This window comes from Cebus imitator, unplaced genomic scaffold (assembly GCF_001604975.1).
Source record: "Cebus imitator isolate Cc_AM_T3 unplaced genomic scaffold, Cebus_imitator-1.0 Scaffold3, whole genome shotgun sequence".
Classification (NCBI taxonomy): domain Eukaryota; kingdom Metazoa; phylum Chordata; class Mammalia; order Primates; family Cebidae; genus Cebus; species Cebus imitator.
This window is the reverse complement of record NW_016107318.1, coordinates 5,566,002-5,581,536: the sequence shown is the minus strand read 5'-3', so window position 1 is coordinate 5,581,536 and position 15,535 is coordinate 5,566,002. Positions and strand designations below refer to the sequence as shown.

The window sequence follows — 15,535 nt, the reverse complement described above, 5'->3', positions numbered from 1 at the left end:
TTGTACAAGCACTAGAAACACTTGAGGAAAAAAAAGTTGTATATAGATATAAGTACCTACACCTGAACAGGAATAAACTAAGAAACAATATATTGTTCTGGGGTATATTATATCAAGAAGAGAGAATATGGTTTCTTTTGCCCAAGGAAGCAAGAGAGAAACTGGTACACGAGAAACTTTTAAGGGACTGAACTCTACCCACAATAGAAGTAAAATGTGTTTTAAGGTCTTAGTGATCTATGGTTAAAGTAGGATGGATGCGCCCTCACCTCTGATTAACCCCTTCTTTTTGTGCCTATTTCCCTTGCAAGATGTCATAGAGATTAGCCTTTTCTTTTTCAACTCTCCTTTGGTCTTCAGTACTATGCAGTACTGCGTATATTTTTTACTGTATCAAATATAATTGCTATTTCTTGAATCTTAAATTTAGGAATTTCTCTCATCCATCTTTTTTCTTTGTTAAAATTGGCATATAAACTTAATAAAGGTACTAATATGCCTTTAAAAGACTAGACACACCACATCACAGGGCATACTTCTATGAAAAGATAACCTTATATTCATTCTCTCCCTCACTCTTCTTCACTTCCCAAGACTTTCTACTCTTTGACATCATTTTCTTTAAGATATCTAGGAATCCTTCTCCCTTAACACTAATAGAATTTTGCATCCTAGAGTTCTTTTTCACCTAATAGGAAACTATTTGCTACCTTGGGGAAAGTATTTCGCATGTTAGCATATAAATTTTCTTAGTTTGTCCATTGAGGGAGATTAGCTGGACTCTACAAACAATATAATTAGAGAAGAGAATCTGCCAATGTTTACCTTCTTTCAGATCAATTGAAATTTCTTTTAAGGACAAGAAACTTTAGTGCCTAGTTGGTAAATGACATAGGTTTAAATCTCTTTCTAAGAGTTGTAATTCATGAAAAAAAATATTCTGTGGTGCTTTACAGGGATAAATTGTTTAGTTTAATCAGAGTGGTGACTCTCACTGTCCCTAAGTCCCTGGGCAAAATTTTTGACTAATACAATCATATGGTGTACGCCAGCATCACCTTACGCCATGCATTCTTGAGAGTTCTTGTTCTATATTGATAACACTTTTCAAATATGCCATTTTCCATGATTATAAAATCACTTAAATATCTGTATAATCTTTCAAAATAATTTTCCTACAAATGTCTACATTTCTCCAGAAGTAGAATATATACAATCAGATTTACTTGGAAAGGTCTTCCTTAGTCAATGGTAGTTTTCCTTCAAATTAAAATGGTTTGGACAACACGTCTTTTGGTGATGCTGATTATGATGAGTTTCCTTCCTAGTTAAAAACAAAAAAAAAAAAAAAAAAAAAAAACGGTGAGGGGAATACTCCACAGTCTTTGACGGATAAAACAACATTAATGTTGGATGAGGACACTAACGTCATGCAAATGAATCAGCGAAATATGCATAACTGTGCCTGGCTGTTCAATAAAGAGCAACAGAAAAAAATGAAAACTTTTAACAGCACAACATATGGACTCAACAAAATCAAATGAAATTTGATAGGAACAAATGTAAAAACAAACAAAAAGGCTTGAAAAGACAGGAGCATGACTTAATAGCAGTAGTCATGAAAAATATTTGGAGGTTTTAGAACACTGTAATAGAAGATAATAGCAATGAAAAGGTCACCATGACCCTGATACATGCAGATGAGTCTAAGAACAAAACAGCAAGGTTCAGGACTGATCAGAAAACTTCTGGAATTATTTGTAAAACACGTTTTTTGTTTTTTGTTTTTGAGATAGAGGCTCATTCTGTGTCCCAGGCTGGAGTGCAGTGGTGCAATCTTGGCTTACTGCAGCCTCCACCTCCTGGATTCAAGCCATTCTCCTGCCTCAGCCTCCTGTCTAGCTGGAATTACAGGCATGCGCCACCACACACAGCTAATTTTTGTATTTTCTGTAGAAATGGGGTTTCCCCATGTTGGTGAGACTGGTCTCGAACGTCTGTCCTCTAGTGATTCACCTGCCTCGGCCTCCGAAAGAGTTGGGATTACAGGCGTGAGCCACCATGCCTGGCAAAACTTGTTTTTTTCCAGTGAGTGAATGGACAGATAATGTATTTTCTTTGTCAAAAACATTGAGGACAGAAAAGTAGGATACCTATTATTGCACTGCCCACTATTCATTCAGTATTTTTCTATAGTTGTTATCGATCAAAATACATATATAATTTTGTTTTATAGCCTGCTGTGTCTTCTAAATAAAGAATTACAAGCATTTTCTCAAAGTCATTAAAGTATCCTAAAGCATATTCAGTAGCTACATTGTGCCCTAAGCTATTTAACGATTTCCTCCTTGTCACTTTTCTTTATATGCTAAACAGTTTTGTTAATGAATTTTTGAACATTTCTCTGATTCTTTTTTCTTTCATTGCATCAGCATAGTGTGGTGGCTGCTTCCCTGAACCCTTGCCAAAAATGATGGGGCACTTCAACCTTGCCGACTTTATGTATGCAAAACAAGGTTGTCTTCTTTTAATTAGCATTTAACCGATTACTATGGAAATTTAAAATTTTGCATATTTATAGAAAGCGAACACGTCTTCTTACATGAATAAGCTCTTCTTATACTTTGTCCAGTTTCTATTGCAGTAGAAGTCACCACAATATAAAGAAACAGACAATTGAGAATTCTTTCAAAAGAGAGGGAACAAGTTGAAAGCAACCAGGATTATGAGGAAACTAGAAATTATATTACACTAGGAGTTTGAAACAGCCAGATTACTAGAATGTTTTAGAGATAACGAAAATACTTAAAAGGCATTAATGCAGGTGCAACATTAGTTTTAAACTCTATCAAGTCTATTGGACATAATAGAGCCAATATATGAGAATATGGATTTTATCTCAGGAGAGTATTTACAATAGTTCAAAATTAGAGAGTGGAATTCTAGGATGAATGAAACTGTGTTAAGTATTTGCAGATAGATCACTGCACTTTTCAATAATTCATGTGTTTATGTAGCTAGTTGAACTCAATGACCACCTAGGTCCCTTCCAAAGTGCACCTTCTGTGAAACAGGATGCAACTCTGAAGCTTTAAAAAAAAAAAAAATTTACTAAAATGTTTACCCTTGTCTTAGCAGAAGCATATTCAGAAGCCATTTCGTAAAAAAGGTTATTTCTGATGATAGAAAATTTCACCTAGTTCATATTCAGAGCTGGTTCCCAAGTTCTGGAAGTGCATTCAATTAACGGTAGGTATACACTCACACACACACACACACACACACACACACACACACACGCACACACACACTCCCTTCTCCTTGACAACCTCCCCACCACCACCCCCCAGCTCTACTACCGCTGATTGCTGACTTCATTCTCATAACGCCTCACAAAAAGGTATAAGTTCTTTTGCTTCCCAGTGGGGAAAATTCATTCACATTTTATACATCCATATTTTTATATACTAGCTATGTGATATGTACTTGAAATGTAATGACTCAAGAAAATTACATTTAGTATTGCAGCATTTCTCATGTTGGTAATTTGTGATAATGGATGTCACTGTAGATTTAGGAGTCATTTATATTGTCCACCTTTTCCTATTTCTGCTAGATTAAATAAATTCTTCATATCGAATTTTGTTGCATTTTTCAGTTTTCTAGTCTGTACTATTCACTTTCAGTGTATTTATAACCCTTTTATCTGGTCTTTGTAGTTTCAAAATGATGCCTTGGATATTTTAAGTTTAGAGCAATCAATGTCCTTTTCAAATTGCCCTCTTAAGATTTTTGTAAAATAATATTCTCCATAATACAACTTTAAATTGCCTACCTTTTCCTTTACTAGACTTAATCCAAGAAGACTAATTGAACATTAAGCATTTTAACCATCCCACACTGTCAAACCTGTCTTCTCATTACTGAGAATTGGATAGTTCATGAGCTTAATTGTGTTCCTGGCAACGTAACTAGAAAGAAAGGTTGATAATATGATTTATATATATTTAAGGAATTCATCCTGGTCTTTATTGATATATATGCAAAACTATCATCTCAACAAATATACTTTAAATATAATCAAATTCATGGTACTTTATTAAAGCTTTGGAGAATACAGAGATATGTAGAATGCAGTATTTATATTTAAGTTTACTAATGAATTTTAAAAAATAAAACTTCCAAATAACTACAAGATGACTCAGAACAAGGTAATGGCCGCAAAAGTGATGCAAACAAAAAATGTTACATGTAATACAAAAGCCTAAGAAGCATAAGGACACAATGATTCTGATATTAAAATGATCATTGCATTGTATGTACAAGTAGTGTTCAACTATACCTATAAGGTGGTTTAGACTCTCAGGATGGTACAGTACATGCTGGATTTCAGGAAGTGCATTTTGAACTGCTATCAGCAATGCCTTATAGAAATGGTTAATACAGAAGACAGTGCCAAGACATAAAGATGCTTTCATCTAACACAACGTGAGGATCCCTGACAGTAGTGTCTTGTAGAAGAGCAATATTTATTTGAAAATATAGGGCTTATTTTTGACAAATGAAATGAAAACCTTTATCATATAGTAAAATGCTCAGAATTCTTCTATCTTCTCTGGAATCTGCTAGGGGCTACAGGGTTCAGACAAGGCTCTAGTACTATTTTAAAATGTATTCATTGAACAAATAGCACCTTTCAAAGACATTTTAAAGTGAGCGGTGAATTCAAATAGCATATGATGTGAAACCAATGTAGGCGCAAATATGGATCCATTTTATCCCTTTTATCCGTGTAGATCAATTAGTCTTGTATTATTATTCTTGATATGCATTCACTCTCAGCTTTAGGAGTTACCATGAATGTGAATTACCCTGATTATGCCTTTTCTTATGACAGTTTCATCTATACTTATCTAGAGTGCTTGAATGAAAATTTTCTAATGTAATGATAGCTATATGCATCTAATTGGAGACTTCAGCAGGGCCAAGAAGCACACCATGAAAGCTAAAATCATAAAATGCACCTGTCCCAACGTTTACCTGTCCCCCAAAGAAAATGTAATAGAGGAGTCACACTCTTGTATTTTATTAAATGGATCCCGTGTTCTAAATAATCTAGCTATGTCTTTCTGGAAGTAATCCATTAGGTCCCAGAAAAAAAAATTATTGTCCTACATTGTAGGTGATTTACTCCAGGTAGACAAGAAGAATAAAGGAAGAAAAGATGGCTACTTGCAAGATCATAAAGCAGTACTCTTCCCTGTCTCTTCTCAGTTTCTGCTGCAGTCTAATATTCTTTGCTAGTCAGTCTCTGTCTTCACATATTAGCTGACTTGCTCACCTACATGATCTCATGAGCTCTGGTCATTTCTGTAACCTAGAGTCCAGAAATAAATACATATTTGATTGATTTACTTTAATTGATTTTTTATAGAAATGGCAAAATAATTCAATGGGAAAAATAGTCTTTTGACAAATGTTGCTGAAAAAACTAGAATCTGTATGAAAAGAAAAATGAAAAATTAATGTGACATGGATAACTTAACTAACATAAAAGATGAACCTATAATAAAAACAAAGGATAAAATCTTCATGATTTGGGGTAGGCAAACATTTCCTAGGACAAAAAGCAAAAATCATGAAAGAAAAAATATTGATAAATGAGATTTCATCAAATTTTAAAACTCCTTTTTGAGAGAGACTATTAAGAAAATGATAAAGCCAGCCACAGACTGGAAAAAATTTGTAATATGCATAGGAGATGAAGGACTCGTATCCAACAGATGATAATGATAGATAGTGAGATAGAGAGACAGATAGATCTTAAAATTCAACAATTAGGAGACAAACACCTTAATTAAAAGTGCACAATTTGAATAAACACTGCATAAGAGAAGATGCACAAATAGCCAATAAGCACATGACAAGATAACACCAGAGTGAACAGGAAGTACAAATTAGAACTGAACACTCTTCTAGGTATAAAGGATTCACTGCCAAAACTCCTGCTTTTGTGGCGTTTACAGTGTAATGAGAGATACAATTAAATAGGCATTTCTAAACAATGGAATAAGTGCTGGGATGGGAGAAATACAAATGTTTTGGGGATATTGTCTCATAGAAGAAGTCTTAACACAAATGAGGTTGAGTAGTTAGGCAACCCAGCATCGCTGGGTAGGCACACAACTCGAGATTCCCAACATAGACTTCCTTGGCCAAGTTAATTTAAACTGAGATCAGCATAATGAGTGGAAATGAATAGAGCAAAAGGGAGGTAAAAAAGGCCAAGCATGGACAAAGAATGGAATAATACAGGGAGTCTTAATAAAGAAAGAAAGCATGACAAGTTCCGGAATTTGAAAGACTTCTAGAATGACTGGTTGGAGGATGGTATAGTTTGGATGACCCCTCCCGATCTCATGATAAGATGTAATGTCAGTCTTGGAGGTGGAGACTGGTGGGAGATGTTTGGGTCACGTGGCCAGATCCCTCATGGCCTGGTGCTGTCCTCACAATAGCGACAGTTCTCAGGAGATCTGGCTGTTTAAGTACATGGCACCTTCCCCTCCTCCGCCAGTTTTCTCTCTTGCTCTTACTCTGGGCATGTGACATGCCTGCTCCTGCTTTGTCTTCCGCCAGGAGTAAAAGCTCCTTGAGGCCTCTGAAGAAGCTGAGCAGATGCCATACCATGCTTCCTGTACAGCCTGCAGAACTGTGAGCCAATTAAACCTCTTTTCTTCATAAATTACCTAATTTCAGGTAATTTTTTATGGCAATGCAAAAATGGGCTAATGCAGAGGAAAACCACTGAGGTGAGAGGTGGAAGGTGGTGGTTAGAGATAAGCCATTTAAATCAGAGGTCAGATCACTCAAGCCTTACTGGCTCTAATACAGAGTTTCAACTTTATTTATAAGAGCAGTGCAGCAAAAGCGTGGAAAGGTTTTAAACAAAAGAGTATTATATCGGATTTGCCGTTTAGAAGGATCACAGGAAGGAGAAAGAAACTAAGGACAATTCATATGTTTTTGGCTTGAAGAGCTGGGCAGACATTGCTACTATTATTTGATAGAAAAAGTGTAGTAGAAGAAACAGCTAAAGATGAGTTAAGTTTTAGATATGTTCAGCTTGAAGCACTTATAGGACACTGAAGTGAAGATTTACTTACAAAGCTCAGAAGATAGGTTTACCTTAAAGATTTAAAGGTGGGAGTCAGATTCACTTATAAATCTCAAAAGATAGGTTTATCTTAAAGATTTAAACTTGGGAGTCATCTACAAAATGAATAGGATGTGATAAGTGGTATGATAGAAATATGTACAGAAATGCCATAAAACCAGAAAAGAAAAAGTAGCCATCTCTGTTAGTTACAGGTATTGATCGACTTACCACCTATGCAACTTACGACCACAATCACTAGCCACGACTGCTCCGCGTCTGGCAGCGCAAACGTTGCCCAGCTGGGCGTACAACAGTGCGGACCAGCTTCCGGCAGCACTACCATCTCCACGTGCACCATTTCAATTGTACATATAACCCACTCAACTTACGACCAAATCGTGTTACGACCAGTCCGTGGTCTTGACCATGGTCGTAAGTCGAGCACTAGCTGTGTAGTTAATTATCACAAATATAGCAGCTTAAATGTATGTATTCATTACACCACAGTTTCTACAAGTCAGTAATACAGGTATGGTTCCTATGGGTTCTCTTCTTTGTGGTGTCTCACAAAGCAGCAAAGTATTAACTAAGGCTGACATTTCATCTGAAAGCTCAACCATGGAAGGATTCCCTTTTGAGCACATGTGGTTTCGGTCATGTTCAATTCCTTGATGGCTGTTAGCTAGAGGCTGTGATTAGCTCTTTGCTATGTGGGCCTCTGTTGGGACAGATCACATTATGGCAACTGGCTTCATTAAAGTCACCAAAGGAGAGGATATTCTAGCAAGATAAAAATTATAACCTCTTGTAATCAAATCATGGACATGACATCCCTTCAATATTGATTTATTTTATCGGTCAGAGGCAAGTAACTCAGGGAGAGAGAATCACACAATACCAGAAGTCAGGATAGTTGGAGAGGGGGATATCTTATAAGCTACCTACCTCTCTTCTGTCTTAGTCTGTTTTCTCTTGTTAAAACAGAATACACAAGATTGGGTAGTTTGTAAATAATAGAAATTTATTTTGCTCTTAGTTTTGGAGGCTGGGAAATCCAAGAGCATGACCTAGGCCTCTGGTGAGAGTCATTCCATGGCAGAAGGCAGAAGCAGGAACTGGGCATGCTAGAGAGAAAGCAGGAGTTGGCTCCCTTTTAAAACAACCCTCTCTCTGTGTAACTAACCTTCTCCCTTAGAGATGACTTTAATCTTCATGGAGGCTCTGCTCTCACGACCAGTTACCTCCTCTTAGGCCTCACCTCCCAACATTGTTGCAATGAGGATTGTGTTTCCAACACATGAATTTGGGAGACACATAAAAATAGGATTCTTCCCCAGCACACAAAATATATGTCCTCATAATGCAAAATACATTCATTCCATCCTAATAGCCCTCAAATCTTAACTCATTCAGTTTCAACTCAAAAGTCCAAAGACTCATTCAAATCAGATATGGGTAAGACTCAAAGCATGATTCACTTTGAGGCAAAGACTTTCCAGCTATGAGCTTATGGAATCAAAACAAGTTATCTACTTCCAAAATACAATAGTGAGACAGGCACAAGACAGACATTTCCATTCCAAAAGGGAGAAATGGGCCAGAAAAGAGGGATAGTTGGTTACCAAATAAGTCTGAAACTCCACAGAGAAAACAACATTAAGTCTTAAAGATGAAAAATAATCTTTTTTGATTCCACGTCCCACATCCTGGATGCACTGGGGAGTTGTGGACTGGGCACTCAAAACCTCAGACAGCCTCACCCCTAAGGCTTCACCGGGTTCAGTCTGCTCAATAGCTTTCATCAGTTAGAGTTGCATGGTGGTGGCCCTACAGATCCGTGGTTTTGGCAGTGGCACTGACCCTACAGAACCTCTGGGCATTCCCCTGGCTGGAGACTCCTTGTGTCTGCTTTGCCCCTGTGGCATGTCTCTACCTAGGGCCCCAGCCTTTCTGCAACATTATTTGTAATCCGGATAGAGGAATCTATGCCTACAGAATTACCACCAAGGCTTACAGCTTGTATCTTCTGGAGCAGCATGTTGAGTTACACCTGAGCCTTCTCGAGGTGCAGCTAGAACCGCCAAAGAGTGCTTCATCAGAATGCGGGTAGCAAAGTCTTGAGGTATCCCTGGCCAGCAAGTTCTTGAAGGTCTTCCTGGATCCATTTCCCAAAACCATTCTGCCCTCTTAGAGGTCTGAGCCTATAATAGAAGGGTAGCCTGGAAGATCTTAGAAATGCCTTCAGGATCTTTCTCTCCTTGTCTTTACTAATAGCACCTGGCTTCCTTCTAGCCATATTAATCTCTTTAACAACGGGTCACTTGGTCATATAAAAGTTTTCCAAACTTTTTTTTTAAGACAGAGTCTAGCTTTCTCGCCACGCTGGAGTGCAGTGGCATGATCTCAGTTCACTGCAACCTCTGCCTCCCGGGTTCAAGCGATTCTCCTGCATCAGCCTCCTGAGTAGCTGGGATTACAGACACATGCTGCCATGCCCAGCTAATTTTTGTATTTTTCATAGAGACGGGGTCTCACCATGTTGGCCAGGATGGTATCGGTCTCCTGACCTCATGATCCGCCCACCTCGGCCTCTCAAAGTGCTAGGATTACAGGCATGAGCCACCGCGCCTGGCCTCTGCTTCTTTTTAATTAAAAATTTTGCTGTTATTTTTTCCTCTTGCATGTCACTGTATATGGTGAAAAGTAACTATGCAGTAGCCGGAATGCTTGGCTGATCAGATAGCTCTTCCACTAGATGTTCTAGTTCATCATACTCTTAAGTTCTGTATTTCATAAAGTCCTAGGACACAGACACAATTCAGCCAAGTTCTTTGTACCTTTATAACAAGATGACCTTTAATCTAGTTTCCAACACCTTCTTCCTCATTTCGCTCTGAGACTTCATCAGAAAGGCCTTTCCTGTCCATAGTTCTACCAGCATTCTGGTCATGGCCACTTAACATCTATAAGTAGACTCAGGCTCTCTCTAGTTCTAGTGTCTTCTGAGCCTTCACCAGAACTGCCTTTAACACTTTATTCACTGCAGTATGGATGTTTTCTAGCGTATTCCTCCAAAGTCTTTCAGCCTTCACCCATTATCCAATTCCAAAGCCACTTAACATTCTCAGGTATCTGTTAGAGTAACAACCCACTTCTAGGTACGAACTGTTTTGTTTTAGTTTGTTTTCTGTTCTATAACAGAATACCTGAGACAGGTAGTTTATAAAGAACAGGTATTTATTTGGCTCATGCTTTTGGAGGCTGGGAAGTACAAGAGCATCTGGCAAGGGTCATCCATGGTGGAAGGGCTGAAGGTGGAAGTAAGCATGCAAAAGAGAAAGCAGGGGCAGACCTCTTTTTATAACAACCCACTCTTCTTATAGCTAACCCACTACTTCGGTGACAATATTCATCCACTCATGAGGACTCCACCCTCCTGATACCATCACCTCTTGTTAGTCCCCACCTCCCAATGCTGTTACATTGGAAATCAAACTTCCAAACCGTGAATTTAGGAAACACATTCAAGCTGTAGTACCATCTCTGCCTAGAAGAGGTAAAAAAGCCTTTGCAATAAGACATTTGAATCTGAGAAAAGGTATGTGCATTTTACATACTCAGTAAAAAGGAGAGGATAGAATACTGATGTCTTCGCTTTCCATCTTGATGTTTATTAGCAAAGTTTCCATAGTTCTTCATGTCCAAAACAATCAAAATATACAGTTGTAATAAATCAAGTCTATAGCCAGAAGAGAATGAATCCAGTTAGAAATAACCTTATGTAATTGACTTTGCATGGAAAACAGAAATCATTAGGGGGAAAAGGGGACTTTGAAAAGTTACCTCTTTAAAAGCATGCAAATAACCAGTAAAAAAGAATACAGGTTAAGTATCCCTGATACAAAAATCTGACATCTGAAATGCTCCAAAATTGGAAACTTTTTGAATGTTGACATGATACTCAAAGAACTTGCTCATTGGAGCATTTTTATTTCAGATATTCATGTTAAGGGCGCTCAACCAGTAAGTAAAATGCACATATTCAAAAATCTAAGATTTTAAACACTTTTGATCCCAAGCATTTTGGATAGGGGATATGCAAGTTGATTACACATTTACAGTAGAGGTCATGGTGGTGAAAGGAAGTAAATAAGAATGAGTAGGTAGGAATAAAAGTGTGTTCATTCAATCTTTATTGACAGTTAAAAAATTAAAATCTGTTGCTAAATGTATGTGAGTTGTTTGTAATTTGGCTTCCCAAACAGGAACAAACACATTGTGAATTTAGAATCCCAGACATGTTGGCACTGAATAGGGTCTGAGATGATGGAAAGACAGAAGGAATGAGAAATGCATTCAAGTTTTAAAAATTGATATGATGTCAGTAATACTGTTTCCAGAAATGCATAAGTCACAGGCTAGAAAAAAAGAAGAAGAAGCTGAAATGAAATTTTAAACTTAGGTTGAAACACGTACATCAATGTATATAGAAAGGAAATATCATTTTGATATTTGATATTCTGAATTAATAGTATTTATTAGGCACCAACCATTCATTTACTCATTTAACAAATATTTACTAAATGACTGTTGAAAGTTTAAGTGAAAATAGTTTGGGAATTTTTTTTAAAGTAGGAAACTATATTTTAAATTAGTTCTCAAGTCTGGTACTAGGTTATCTATATCACAGCTGGAATGTGGCAAAGGGATAGAGAAAAAAAATAAAATAGCTTCAGATCTCCACCACCTATGGCTAAAATAAAATTGAGATTTCCCTTCTGGCTTTAATGACAGAAAGTATCCCTGATTTATGGATACAAAGTGACAATTCATAACTCTTGACAGAAAGAAGAAACTTAAGTTTAGAATATATTATAGATAACAATTTCAGAAACTTCTTTCATGACCTCTAACAAATGAAAAACTTGATGGAAAGTCTAGGCATGAAAAATAAGAGACCCAACCAAAAGAAAACATAGGAAACTAACTTTAGGTGTAATGTTTCTTATTGCACTTATTAGTATTGAGTAGCTGTTAGTTTTCTTTCTCCAAAATACATTCTTTTCTTCCTCTCTTCATCTCGTAACAAAATATGGTCGTAAAAGTGGTTCTATAATCCAGGATGCATTAAACTTACCATATCATATTGGCCATGGGGATCTGTGGGAATGGGCTTCTATCACAAGCATGAACAATCATATTCCTTCCCTGTGATGGATGCATAGATTTTTGGAGGAAGAACTGGCTCTTCCCAGTGATATTACTATGAGGATATTATGTTAACAGCCTATCTGGCCAACAGCTATCTTGCCCTAAACGGTAAAAATGCCTATGCTACAAAGAAGTGAAGAGACAAAGAGCTGGTGATCTTTTGAACCTCCCCCAACAAAAAATTGTGACTGATGCTTTTTCAAGAATGTTTTTCCCAGTTACATTCGCCAATAAATGTCCCTGTTCTTTTTTGTTTCAAACTGTCTAAGAACTTAATTGGATTTTTATTATTTGGCTATCTACTGTCACAAGAATATAGACTAAGAAAATCTACCAATGATATGAGACTCCATGTTTTGAAAGATATTGTCTACTACGTTGCATTTATTATGAAACAAGTAATTTGTTTTTCACGTCTTATAACAGCAATTTTACTATTCTAAACTTCTCATTAGAATGAGAAAATAAGAATTACTAATTGAATTAATAGAATTCCAGCCCAAAAGAAAGCAGTGCCATGCTTTATTCGCTTTTAGAACCCAAATCAAAGGTAAAGCATATAACATTTGTTAAGTTTCTCAAAATATTCCAATAGTTTTAGGATCTGCATGACTTCCCTTAAAGCACCCAGAGACCCCAGTGTAGAAACTATGCTCATAAGGACAAATTTCTCATATAGCACTTACAATATAACAGTGTAACAGATTATTTTCATGCCTATCTTCTATGTTAGACCTTGTAATTTTTGAAGATAAGTCCAGAGCTTTACCTTCCATATGGCCAGAGCCTCTACTTTTTGGCTGAACGTATAGTCATGCATCTGGCAAGTGGATATGGTCTTATTATTAAGTTCTGGTCAGTGAAGTGTAAGCATGAGTGTTGTACAACCATGAAGTAGCTCCTTAATCCGGCCGGTCAGGCACGGTGGCTCATACCTGTAATCCCAGCACTTTAGGAGGCTGAGGCCAGCAGATTGCCTTAGGTCAGGAGTTTGAGACCAGCCTGGCCAACATGGCAAAACCCTGTCTCTACTAAAAATATGAAAAAAATAGCTCGGTCTGGTGGTATGTGCCTGTAATCTCTGCTACACGGGAGACTGAGGCAAAGCAATTGCAGAGAGATGGAGGTTGCAGTGAGCCAACATCGTGCCACTGCACTCCAGCCTGGTGACAGAGCGAGACTCTGTCTCAAAGAAAAGAGGGATAGCTTGCAGTTTTCTGCCTTCATTTAAGAAGCTGGCGCAATCCATCCTATCTCCTATTAATTCCAGCTAAAATTCTTAGAAAAGAAAATTAAAGGAAGTGTCTGATAACTTTGAAAAATAAATAATGACAGACTGGGGATAGAAGCAAAAATTTGAAGAATGTCCCATATAGCAATAAGTTCCTGATTTTTGTTTTTGTGGGTTTTTTTTTCTTCTCGTCTCTCCTGGATTACACTCTAGGGTGTCCAAAATCCCAGAATAGTACATCGTGCATGGTCAGATAAATCTCTAATAAAAATTCTTTCTTTCTTCAATCAGAGGACCAGAAGAGCAAGCCCCTGCAGGACAGAGCCACAGTAATGAAGCAGCATCTCTATAGTCTGGTGGCAGTGGCAGAATGGCACTGAAGGTTCTTTTCTCTGAATTCTCCACTTCAAGGTAGACCCAATTGAGGGAAGGGCAGTGCAACCCAGGGAGGCCAACAGCCTGAGTGTCTGGACGGGATATCAGAAAAATGTGCCTCTGAGAGCCAGAGTGTATGACAGAAATCACAGAGAGAAAGAAAGTAGAGAAAGGGATTCTTTAAATCTGTATGAAATATGACATCTACTAAAAACTGACAACCTAATATTACATTGAATGGTGAAAGGCTGGATGCTTTTCTTCTACATTTTGTAGCAAGAAAAGGATGGCTTCTTTCATCAATACTATTTATCACTGTGTTAGAAGTTCTAGCCAGTGCAATAAGACAAGGAACAGAAATAAAAGGTATAATAAGGGAACAAAAATAACACAGCTCTCCCTATTCCTAGATTACTAGATTGTTTATGTAGAAAGTTCCAACAAATCTACAAAACAAAAGAAATTCTAGAACTAATTATGAACATTAGGAATGTTATAGGGAAGAAAATCAGCATACACAAGCCATTTGTGTGTGTGTGTGTGTGTGTATATATATATATATATATATATATATATGGACAACAAACAATTAAAAACTAAAGAAAAGAAGGACCATTTATAATAGCTACAAAAACAAAAAAGAAATATTTAGGGATAAATTTGGGAAGACAATTCTTCATGAGTATGTCACATTATTTTATGTCTTGCAAGCAAGACACTGGTTACTCCTTTTTCCAAACTATCCTTTTAAGGACATTTATATATTTAAGAAGTATAAATAACATTCCTAGTCTATATTTTATTGTACATATAGACTAGCTGATTCTAAAATCTTATGGAAAGTAAAGGAACTACACTGGACAAAAATCGTTTTGAAAAAGAACAAAGTTAGAAGAATTATACTACCAAATTTAAAACTCACTATAAAGCTATATTAATCAAAACAGTGTGGTATTGATGAAAGCATAGACATAATAAATCAATAGAACAGAATTGGAAATCTAGAAATAATCCCATATACATAAGTTGAATTGAGTTTTATCAAAGATACAAAGGCAATTTAATAAAGAATGGATAGTATTTTCAACAAATATGCTGAAATAATTTTACATTGTATTAGGGTTATCTAAAGGAACAGATCTAATAGGATAGATGAACATATGAAGGGGAACTTATTAGGAGAATTGACTCACACGATCTCAAGGTGAAGTCCCATGATAGGCCGTCTGCAAGCTGAGGAGCCAGGAAGCCAGTCTAAGTCACAAACCTCAAAAGTAGGGAAACTGATAGTGCAGCCTTCAGTCTGTTGACTGAAGAGCTCCTGCCAAATGACTGGTGTCAGTCCAAGATTCCAAAAGCTGAAGAACTTGGAGTCTGATGTTTGAGGGCAGGAAGCATCCAGCATAGGAGAAAGATGGAGGCCAGAAGACTCAGTCAGTCTGCTCTTTTCATGTCTGCGTTTATGCTGGCAGCTGATTAGATGGTGCCCACCCAAATTGAGGGTCTGCCGCTCTCAGTCCACTGACTCAAAGGTCAATCTCCTTTGGCAACATGCCCAG

At 37.2% G+C, this 15,535-nt stretch overlaps 1 protein-coding gene across 1 annotated transcript in view; it reads left to right on the top strand.

Annotated features, from left to right (window-relative positions):
• The window catches only part of ST6GALNAC3 (ST6 N-acetylgalactosaminide alpha-2,6-sialyltransferase 3), a 583,353-nt gene extending 571,690 nt beyond the window's left edge, over positions 1 to 11,663 (top strand). The window contains exon 6 of the transcript XR_005200830.1: positions 11,654 to 11,663. The gene's annotated coding sequence lies outside the window, so the exon portion shown is untranslated. The remainder of the gene's footprint in view (positions 1 to 11,653) is intronic.
• Positions 11,664 to 15,535: the final 3,872 nt, after the last annotated feature.